Source organism: Schistocerca serialis, chromosome 4 (genome assembly GCF_023864345.2).
Source record: "Schistocerca serialis cubense isolate TAMUIC-IGC-003099 chromosome 4, iqSchSeri2.2, whole genome shotgun sequence".
Classification (NCBI taxonomy): Eukaryota; Metazoa; Arthropoda; class Insecta; order Orthoptera; family Acrididae; genus Schistocerca; species Schistocerca serialis.
The window spans coordinates 280,095,366-280,107,787 of NC_064641.1; positions in this window are offsets into that span (position 1 = coordinate 280,095,366).

A 12,422-nucleotide genomic window follows, 5' to 3' on the forward strand; every position below is an offset into this window, starting at 1 on the left:
CGGTTGCCAAGAACGACCTCTACCCATACTACCCCACAGGAATTACCCACTTCAATTTCGGTACTAGATATGCTACTAGTAGCATATCTTGCTATTAGTAGCATAAAATTACTGCACCACCAACTGTATTTAGCCTATACCTTCCGAACATCGTTAGGTCTTTCGCAAACATTTCGGCTGAACTTATTTACGGCTTTAGCCACCTTTCAATGCCGATAACGATTTGAGCAGCTGTGCTTTCCATTAGCGCTTGGAGCTCTGGTAATTTCTGAACACAGTTACGACAATTCACAACTGTTATATCGAAGTCTACATATAAAATGTAGACTGGCAATGGCGAGGAAAGCGTTTCTGAAGAAGATAAATTTGTTAACATCGAATATAGATTTAAGTGTCAGGAAGTCATTTCTGAAAGTATTTGTATGGAGTGTGGCCATGTATGGAAGTGAAACATGGACGATAAATAGTTTGGACAAGAAGAGAATAGAAGCTTTTGAAATGTGGTGCTACAGAAGAATGCTGAAGATTAGATGGGTAGATCACATAACTAATGAGGTGGTATTGAATAGGATTGGGGAGAAGAGAAGTTTGTGGCACAACTTGACTAGAAGAAGGGATCGGTTGGTTGGACATATTCTGAGGTATCAAGGGATCACCAATTTAGTATTGGAGGGAAGCGTGGAGGATAAAAATCCTAGAGGGAGACCAAGAGATGAATACACTAAGCAGATTCAAAAGGACGTAGGTTGCAGCAAGTACTGGGAGATGAAGAAGGTTGCACAGGATAGAGTAGCATGGAGAGCTGCATCAAACCAGGACTGAATAACACAACAACATATCGAAGGTTCCTGAAATCACGTTCTACCCTTGTTCGACCCGCACCCTTTGAGATTGAAGCCCTTTCTGTGTTTCCCTGAGTCCCCTTAACCTAAAAAACCGCCTAGTACATACCACACAGCTCTTACTACCAGCAAAGCAGCCTTCTGCATGTAATGGACTCTTGACTTATTTAGCGGAACCCGAAAGCAGAGAAAATCTCTCTCAATCCAAAGCCAGCAAGTTTCATATCAGCACAAACTCCAGTGCAGTGCGAAAATCTGATTCTGTAGAAAAATTTATATTTATTGAAATCATAGTAAATTGTTAATAAACCTTTAATTCTGCAACTGGTTGCCTGTCATTTCCCAGGCTATGGAAGAAGGCCAATTGTTAACAGCCTTAGATCAAGATGACGTAATTAATAGGTCGTGTAATCCGCGGTGGATGAAAATTTCGCAGCCACAAAAGCGGTCATCTCTATTCTCTCGAATAACGTCGCATCAAGTGATTTTGGAGTGCTCATCAAGTTTGAATTATGGTTCTGTTTTCCATACTATGATGCGTCCGTGCCAAGTGCAAGCGGCCGAAGATGATGCTCTCGATCGAATGTCATTTCCCTTGCATTGTACTCTTAGGGATTTCGGTCCTCACCTAAATTTTTATATATTGAAACTAGCGCATAACTCTGTGTAGGTATACCTGTTGTGTTTGCTGCCTGGCTGAGTAGATCGAAATAGCGTAGGTAGTGTGTTCATAGTTGCTATCATTCCTTCGTTGATGTCATTGTCTGTGGTCTGATACTAAATACGAATAACGCCTCAAAGTATTATGCTTACATGTTTTCTTACTGATCTAATACACAAATATATTGCACATTTTTCATATTTAGATTTGTTATTGAAGTTTGGAAGCTGAAATGAAGTAGATTAGCATGCTGTGGTGCGTGTATTAGATGTTAGTGTGAATCTGACTTCCACCTCTGTCGCCGTGGTTCGAATTCATGTTTCAACCCACCACTCTGTGCTTGCCAGGCCACGTGAAGTGTTCCCTGGTTATGTGACGCTCCCTGTTCCAGCCATTAGGGGTATCTGCCACTGCGAACAGGCAGCAGAGCGCTTCCGAAGATTAGAGACCCTTTCTATTTTCTAACTGGAGATAAATATCATTTACCAGCAGGGAATTCTTGTACTGCAATATTCTTAAGAGCTGGTCCAATGTTGTATTGAGTCTGGCTGCGAGATCACGTCTTGGATACACACTCTGAGGTAACTGCAGCGTTGCTATCCGGAATTCAGCAAAACATTTAGCACACTAAGCAGTTCCCCAGCGACCATTCGCTTGCCTTGGAATGTCTGCCTGAGCTATTCAGTGTCTTGTACACCACACTGAAATTACTAGTCCACTGAAAACAAACGCATGTGTCCACACTGTCGTCTTCAAGTGTGTTTGCAGACTTTGCTGCTACTGCTATACATTGGTGTTCTCCGAGGTCGCATTTGTTGGAAGACGAACATCTTAAAGTCAGATCTACCTGGTGCTGAGACAAGGGATGTGATGAACATTGCAGACTGAACTCTGTCCTTAAGTGCCACGGCTCTTGCAGTGGAGGAGCTCTAACAGTCCCGACACAAGGTTTATACGTACAGGGTGAAAATTATTGCACTATATGAAATGAAATCGTCATAGCTTCTGAACAAGTTGAGTTAGGACGTTAAAACTGCACGGTTGGCCGTGAAGCTTGATGGGAACTAGTATGCGCAGTACGGTTTGGCTTAGCGACGAAGCAAACTTTCATCTGGACGGTTTCGTCAACAAGCCAAATTGGCGCATTTAGGGGACTGAGAATCCGCATTTCGCATTTCTCTTCACGCTCAACCGGTGACTGTGTGCAATGCAATGTCCAGTCACGGAATAATCGGTGTGATATTCCTTGATGGCACGGTAACTCCCAAACGGTACGTAAACGTTTTGGAAGATGATTTCATCTCCATTATCCAAAGTGATACTGATTTCGACAAGATGTGGTTCATACAGACGGAGCTAGACCACAGCAAAGCAGGAGAGTGTTTGATGTCCTGGAGGAACCCTTAGGGGCCGCGGTCTGGGTCTGGGCTCTCCAGAGGTCACTGGCATGGGCCTTTATTGGCCCCATATTCTGAGGATTTGAACACATGCGGCTCCTTTTTGTGGTGCTATATTAAATACAAGGTCTACAGCAATAACCTCAAAACAATTGTTGACCGGAAAACAGCCATTCAGGACGTCGTCAACAACAGCGATATTCAGATACTATACCAGGTCATGCAGAATTTATGTATTCGTCTGCGCCGCAGCACTAGATCGCAGATTTTAGGTAAAAACCTATTTTGTTCCTGAAGTCCTAGTTGCATAGAAATTTGTACTAATGCGTTTCATGACTATTTACACTTAATAACGTTAATTCTATCGGACCTAAAAAAGCCTATTTCGACGTTAGTGCCTATTTCGGCTTTAATATCCTAAAAAGTGCCTATTTCATCATATAAGACAGTGGCTCCAAGTTTTTCCACACTATACGGCAGATGAAAAAAAATATTTTCTGCCCAGCGTGCAGCAAGGTGGTTAGTTGGTATGCACTCATGCTTCGTATTTGCCTAACACTTCGGTCTTATTTAATTTTTTTATATTGCTAGCCCTGTTAATACCAAATACTCTTTATAGGTGTTTTATTATTCATATGTAAAAAATAGATCACGGATCTTTAGGTTAAAACCTATTTTTTTCCTAAGCTCCAATTTGCATATAAGTTGGTACTTATGCATTTCATTGCTAACTAAACTGAATATCGTTAGTTCTATACACCTAAAATTGCGTATTTCGACGTTGACGCCTAATTTTGCCTATTTCGGCATCAAAATCCTACGAAGTACCTATTTCGTTAATCTGACATAGCGTTCTTGTATTTTCAAAGGTAGAAAAAGGAAGTAAACTTAGGGTTTTACGTCTCGTCGAAGGCGAAGGTCGTTAGAGACTGTTTACAATTCCTTTGCTTGCCTTACTACCAACAGCACTCGGCACGGTTGAATGGTCATCCATCCAAGTACGCGCCGAGTGCGACAGTGCTTAACTTCGGTGAGCGAATGGGAACCGGTCAAAGATTTGAGTTTCACATTAGAATCGAATGTGGGAGTGCTAAATGTTATATTTGAAAATATTTCGTTCGTAGGATTCTGGCCAGCTGTGTATTTTCGCAAAGAAACGGTTTCATAGAACTTAAGCTGAGCACGGATTAAAAAATCACAATGTTAATCGTAGACGCCCTCTATACCTAAATTACTGCCCATCGCGCATTTTCTCGCTGCTGTCTACAGGCAGTCCTATCAAACTACTCTGTTTCGTGAAAGGTATTATAGGTGAATTTTCCGGTTCGAAAAATAATTTGCCAGTAGTGACTTGTTTCCATCTGAAGCACCGGTAGATTCCATTCGCTTGTTCAGAAGGGGCTGCCATCTGTCAGGTGCCATATGTTCAGCAACGAGTAAGGTACTTCCCCTACCGCTCCAATGCACCGCAGTAAAAGAAAAAAAAAAGGTCATCGTTCACTTTTTCCCAGCGAAAACAAATCAGTACATTGTGTGGCGACCAACGAGTTAAGTGTTACTGACGTTCTAAGTGCAAAATAAATTCTAATTTCTGTGTGAGAATACTATGCCATGCCAAAAACAGCTAGTTCAAAGTCTGTTCGTACTCTACTGCGAGATTTTCCGCATTATACAACAGGTGGGAAAATTATTTCCTGCCAAGCATGCAACGAGGAGGTTAGTTGATGTTTTACTTAGACTTCTTATTTTCCTGTCACTTAGGATACTTTTTTATCGCTATCCTTTAGTAATACGAAATACTCTTTATATGCGATTCTAAACTGCATTTCCTTTTTCTCTCGTATTAGGTTTCGAGTGTTAAGAAATCTCACTTAACTCAGCATGCAGATGGAATCGCGCATAATGCTAATATTGAACGAAAGTCAAAATTGAAACAAACTTTTTTAACCAATAAATCTGGTGAATCCTCCGAAAAAAACTAGTTCTGCAGTGATTTGTGTCATGCACTTGCGGCAGCAAACATCCCCTTTCGGAAACTAGAAAACCCTATTTTCAGAGGTTTTCTTGAGAAGTACTGCCATCAGTCTATTCCTGCAGAGACAACTTTACGTAAGAATTATGTGGATTCAGCTTACAATGCTGCATTGCACAGAATCCGAGATGATGTTGGATAATCTTGTATATGGATTTCTGTGGACGAAACTACTGACGGTCTTGGCCGTTACATTGCAAACCTGATTATTGGCAAGGTAGATCCAGATGCTTCATCCAGGGCTCATTTGATTGCAAAAACTAACCAACAAACAATAGCACAGTTTGTGAACAATGGCCTTAAGGTGCTATACCCAAACGGAGTGGATGAAAATAAGGTGCTTCTGGCCATCACTGATGCTGCTGGATAATGATAGCGGCGTTTCAACTATTAAAAGTACCCATTGACGCTGCACGTAACTTGCGTAGTGCATGGGATCAACCGCATAGCAGAGCAAGTAAGGCTACAATTTCCTAAAATAAATAAAGTAATATCTATGGTGAAGAAAATTTTTGTTAAGTCACTATCAAGAATACAGGCATTCAAAGAACAGCTTCCAGATGTCCCATTACCACCAGAGCCTGTTGCCACCCGTTGGGGTACGTGGCTGATAGCAGCAGAATACTATAGTACGCATCCCTCTGCTGTCCAGAAGGTGGTTGAATATATACCGGAGGATGCTGCATCCGTAACTGCAGCAATGGAGTTACTCAAAGATTCTTCTTTAAAACGGGACTTATCATACATTACGGCCCACTACCCATTTATGGCAAGAAGAGTTTCACAATTAGAAGGCTCAGGGAGACTTATCTATGACAATATTTCTTTTCTTGAAGAAGTAAAAATGAAAATTAATGAAGCGCCAGGTGAAGTAGGAGAAAAAGTACGGGCAAAAATGCAAACGGTTTTGCAGAACAACACTAGCCTGAAGGAGCTGTGTGCAGCTGCCGACATACTTAGTGGAAAATCCAGCACTCCTGACTGCAGCATTCCTGTCCAACATGTGCCGAATATGAAGTACGCCCCTGTCACATCTGTTGATGTAGAACGTTCTTTTTCAGCGTATAAATTGATTATGACTGACAAGCGCCGCAGTTTTTCACTAGAAATCCTAGAAAAGATTTTGGTTATATATTGTGAAGCCAACTATGGTCAGAATATGTGAAACTACGAATGTATTAATTAAACCATTGCCACATCTTTTTTATGGAGGTCTTTATCTTGCAGTAACTCAAAAATATTTGGAGTTATGTTCAACATTAATGTTGTAGATTGCTGTGCTCTGTAACTGTATAAATATTCATTCTCCTTGTTTTAATGACTAATAAGATGTTCTTACTGTCAACACCGTGTATTTTAATTTATTTTTATTTTCTCTGCATCATTTTTATTACAGCCTATTTTAGATTTTATGTAGCCTAAATGAACTACTGAAGGAGCCTATTTTAGGTGCCTAAAACACACTATTTTGCGACCTAAAAATCCGTGGTCTAGTCATAACCTACATCCGAATATCTGTAGTGACAATGACATGTTAAATAAAGTGTCTGTGCGCCGTAGTTTGTAACTAATTTTCGTTTTCTCATATAATTCACTAATTGTCACCCTTTATTTTCTGCTATGTAACATGTTTTCAGTCCCTTTATTGGTCAAACCCTCGTTCGCCATTAAATTCCTACTACAGGAGCTGATTAAAAATATGGTAACAATTCGAGGCATGCAGGCATGAACATGAATGCAGATGCAGGTGACGCTGTTGTATCTGACCACGAACAGCACGTGTGAAATTCCTGAATGCATTGTAAATATCAGCCGTGGTCAGAATAGTTTGCGTGCTTGTGAGTGCGTCATGTCGGAGCTAGCGAATTCGAACGTGGGAATATTTCAGGTGCTCTTGTGGTGGGTGCCGCCGTAATTCAGGCATCTGCAATGTTTGGTGTATGAAGGGACACCGTGACGAATATTTATTCCACTTACTGAGATAGCTGAAATACATCCCCCGCTAAGTCACAACGCCGACGAATTGTATGATATGAGAAAGTGAGAGACGGTCGTCGAAGAGGATTGTAACGAAAAATAAGAACGAAAGTTGCAAAAGTCACTCACTGCGTAAGTCAATGTCGCACTGACGAACACTGTCAGCACCAAAACAACACGAAATAAGCTCCGTAAGCTGCGAACTGCGGGGCCATCTGGAAACGAAAGCCCCAGGGCAGTGATGGAAATGCCTGGGCATAAAACCTGAACTATGGAGCAATGGGAGAAAGTAATTTGGTCGAATGAACCCTGTATCCTGTTTCATCCTCTTCCAATTCCTGGACTAGTTCATCTGGATACACCTCGACAAGCCCACGATGCAAACTGCTTGCTGCCGTATCGTGGTACCTGCATCTGCACCAAAACTCCGCTAGCCACCTGGTGGTGTGTTGTGGAGGGTACTTCTGTTGCCGCTAACTGATCCCCCTTTCCCCGCTCCACTAGCGATTGACAAGTGAGAAGAATGATTGTCGGTAAGCCTCTTTATTTGCTCTAATTTCTCGAAATTTCTCGTTGTCATTTCAGGAGATGTGTGCGGGACGAAGTAATATGTTCCCCGACTCTTTCCAGAAAGTACTCTCGAAATTTCAATGGCAAAACTCGCCGCGATGCATAACGTCTCTCTTGTAGCCTCTGCCAATGGAGTTTGTTGAGAATATCTGTAACACTCTCGCGCCGACTAAACAATCCCGTGACGAAACGCTCCGCTCTTCGATGGATCTTTTCTGTCTCTTCTATCAGCCCTACCTGGTACGAGTGCCATATTGATGAGCAACAATCAAGAATGTGTCGAAGAAGCCCCTTGTATGCTACTTTTTCGTTGTTGGGCTGCATTTCCTTAAAATACTTCCTGTGAATCTCAGTCTGGCAACTATTTTTCCCACAATTAGATTTATGTGGTAATTAAACTTAAGGTCGCTGTGAATACTTACTACTAGGTATTTTACAGACGTTCCTGTTTCTAGAGGACCAATAAATCTATCAACCAACCAGTTTCCAACAATATGTCATTAATACTCTAGTTTATATTTACATATATTGTAAACGGTAACGATCCTAACACATTTTCTTGCTGTAATCCGGAAATTACCTTTATAGTTTTCGATTCTGTTCCATTAAGAGCGACATGATTCTGGCGGGCCGGGATCGGTGGTCTGCATTCTCTATTTCACTTATCGAAAGTCCACCTAACTCGTTATGCTTCTTTCCGACGTCCCTTCACTCTGTAGTAGCAGATACGTGCTAGGCAGTGTAAAGCAGCGTTGATGAAACCACTACCTAATACCTACCACACAGAGGCCGCGTAACTCCAGTTGAAAGTCAGTTCCTAAAAGTTCATTTTTTAAAAATCTCTGTTTCGGAGGAAGCAGTCTTCTTTAAGAAAGCATTTAAAATTAGATTGAATCTACCTTTGATTCGTTTGGAAATATTTGAAATGGCTATCAAGTCCGTATTTAATATGGTAATGCTCTATCATTCAACGTTCACTGTCTGGAAAACACAATTTCACTCGAAAAGCAGCCAGAATTTTTACAAGTCCGACAGGACTAATTTTCACCTTCTACCAGGTACCGACACACAACTATTCGCGGGTTAAACATTTGGACTTTAAGTGGATTTTTTCGAAAGAAGTGCTCGCCAAAGTATTCCGTACAGAGTACGAAACATGCCACGCGGAATTTTTACTACAACCAGAAAGTTCACACGCTCATATCTCTCAAATTACTTAATTTAGAAACACCAAACTTTCATCAAAATGCTCGTAACTCCAGTCGCTTCAGTCACGAGGTATTCGAACCGCTATTAACTCACTATTTCTTCATTTTTCAGACTATTTTTATAGAGCTATCTAACATGCTGTAGGCTGGTTAGCGAGCGACTATCTCCAACTACTCTGCTTACTGCAACTCCATTATATTCGCGCGGCAACAGCTTAATTTTGATTGGCTATTGATCTAAACGACTAATCGGAATGTTCCTTCCAGATCATTCTCTACGCAAATCTTGCCTTATCCCATCAATAATCTGATAGTAATTAACGTCATTAAAACATCAGTTTCTAGTACATTGTTTACTCAAAATAAGCGAAGTACAGAATACTCTCCAAATTGATAAACAAAGTTATTTCGCCTCTAACTTTCATTCTGGCTGCTTTTATACAAGAGCAAGCTCACACCGACTTACGTCATCTGAATCATGGTTGCGCCATGGCCCCCCATACACACTCCCAATCATTCGCAGGCACTCAAACAACAAAATATAATTAAATAATAATTTTTACCGTTTTTGTATTACATAATGGACAGGGACTGAAGTGTTAAAAAAGGAAATTCTAATTAATTGATTTTTATGCACTGGTAATTTTGTAATGGCTTCAAATGATAATAGAAGTCAATCTATTTATTCCTAACTTGTTTTTAAGAAACAAACGTTGGGTTTAGGACTTTTAGGTAATTTTCTTTATCTCCGGCACTATAATAAATAAAAATCTAAAATTTTGACAGCACAACCCATTAATAGCAAACGGCTGTGTACCAAATTTGAACAAAATCGATTAATAACTAATATGGATTATTTACTGACTTTAATCTAGTCGCAAATCTTGACCGATGCTCGGTAAACTCGTATTTCTTTCACTTAACAGCAGTGCGTTAAATGCCTTCCTAAAGTCGAGAAATACGGCATCAACCCGAGCGCTATTCTCTACAGCGCTATGGTTCTCGTGGACAAACAGAGAGCAGGGTTTTGCAAGATACCTTTTTGAGGAATCTATTTTTAGTGTGATTTTCACTCTCCAGAAATTTTCATAACTCTTGAGCTTAAAACATTTTCCGTAATTCTACCACACACTCACGTCAACGATACTGGTGTATAATTATGTGCATCTGTCCTCCAGTCTGCTTGAAACTGGAATCGCCTCCACATTTTTAATCAGTAGGTACCCTTTGTTGCTCCATCTAACTACCATGAACTCTTTCTGGAAGCGGAGCAAGTTCTTTCGCACAGTCTTTGCAAATGTTACAGGTATCTCAACTGGTCTGGATGCCTTCCCATTAAAAGGCGGTAGTAGCTGCTGTTGTATTCCATATCGATATCTCATATCGGCTGTTTAGATGTTCGTACGATGATTGAAAAGATAGTCCTTATTACAATCTTCTGTGGTGAAATAATTTCGCAAGAAGGATTCCAGGATTTCGCCATTCTCTGTGTTATCTTTGGCGCCAGGACGACGAGAGAGTGACTTAGTAGATGATTTCGAACCGCTTACTGAGTTTGCATAGCAACAACGCCTTTTAGGATTTTTAGGCAGATCGGTCACAACATTTTTCATTCAAAGTCATTGATTCCTTCATGGCTCTCCTTATGCTCCTTTTCACTTTGTTTAGAATTTTCAGCTACTTTTTGACTTTTCTTTACTCTTGGACGAAGCTCTCTCTTGTAGATTGAAGGTGGTGTGGTAGAAAGGAAAGGAAAGGCATGGAACTAACGGTATCAGCTGCAGCGGGACTTTACGTGGAATCTGCGCCGACGGACGAGAATGTGTACCGGACCTCGAGTCGAACCAGAGATCTCTTGTTTACTAGGCAATTGCGTTAGCCACTGCGCCACCTGGACACAGTGTTTATCGCAAATGCACCAACTATCTCGTCGCACTCCCCTCGTCCGGATACGCCCGAAAGAACAGACGCCACGTAATCGTATAGAAACTCCCCGTGTTTACATAACAGTTTCGTAATGCGTCCTTTAAAACATGGTGTATCTTTCCCATCCCTTGAGACACTGCTCGGAATATAGTTGTCTGAATGATACTGTTGAAACTTCCCAGTTTTGATAGCATGACTCTTCCAGTCTGTACCTTGGAATTTGAAGTCATCCATCATTACAACGGCATGATCAGCAAAGATACTGAAATAAAGCTATACCAGTTACACTACTCTCTATGGTTTTGATTGTGTAAATCACAGTGAGCTTATTTAGGCATATTAACGTCGTCAGGTTGTAACGCAGCAAGTTATTACGAGATAACATTCGTTGCAGTCAGGCATGCAACTGTTTAGTACGGTTAGTTTTGGTTTTACATATATTTTTTACCTGAAATTTCGTTTGATTTTTGGTGAGATAAAAGTCATACAGACAACAGTGTAACTTGATACCCTTATTGCAATCGTATCCCTGCAGGACGTATCTTCCGCTGCGGTCCGCAAGTATCGAAAAAGGAAAGATTTTAAGTGAGTTATTGCGACGGTACGTCACATAAATATTGACATTTTTATCGGTTTTAAACCGTAGTTAACGTATTTTATGAATATAATTAGTATAAAAGATACAGTTAATGTTGTTGAAACAACTGATATGCAGCGATAATTTAAGAGTAGCATCGTTATTTAATATATGTCTATGAAAATAAAAAAGGATCGAAAAGAGACGCGATTGTACGGGCGAGAAGGGAGGACGTACTTTATCATATACACACTGTTTTGTTTCGCGATACGGAAGGCAGCTATTGAGTGGCTACACATACTTTATGTAAGTTATTCGTTATTCTGCTAAAATAAACTAATTATTGTTACCACAAAATGAATTGCTTTGTAATAGTTGTCACCTCAAATAGTCGCAGTGGCTACTTACTTTTAATAAGCATTTTTTGAGTAATTTGCGCTGCTGGATGCTCTTCTTTCGATGCAACCTCTGGTCGGCCATTACGCGCCGAAGTATTAATCTATTGTTCAAAGTGTTAACAGTAACTGTTCGTTGTAAGAACGTTTCTAAAGTGCAACAGAAAATTAATTTACGTTAAAGTTCATTTTTTAAATTATACACATTCCATGAGTTCAGTAAGTTTTATCTTGGCCGCTCCATGGCAACAATCGGAATTCTCTCGAGCCTTGCTTTGCAATCAATAAATATAAATTAACAAAATCACATTCAGTTCAGTTAACGGCAACTACACTTTTGTCATCACGTTCAAAATCTAAAGTTGGTACACGAATAACAGCGGCCCTTCAAGAACCCGTATCATATTTACTTATGCACGTAAGTAAAAATGATAAGAAAAGATAATATCCCTGAGAGAAAGAATCATGCTCTAACAAAAGAAAAATTCATGCTGATAAATTATGTATATAGAGGGTGAGTCACCTAACGTTATCGCTGGATATATTTCGCAAACCACATCAAATACTGACGAACCGATTCCACAGACCGAACGTGAGGAGAGGGGCTAGTGTAATTGTTTAATACAAACCATACAAAAATGCACGGAAGTATGTTTTTTAACACAAACCTACGTTTTTTTAAAGTGGAACCACGTTATTTTTGTTAGCACATCTGAACGTATAAACAAATACGTAATCAGTGCCGTTTGTTGCATTGTAAAATGTTAATTACATCCGGAGATATTGTAACCTAAAGTTGACGCTCGAAACCTCCGACGTTCAGTTGCGTGTTGTAAC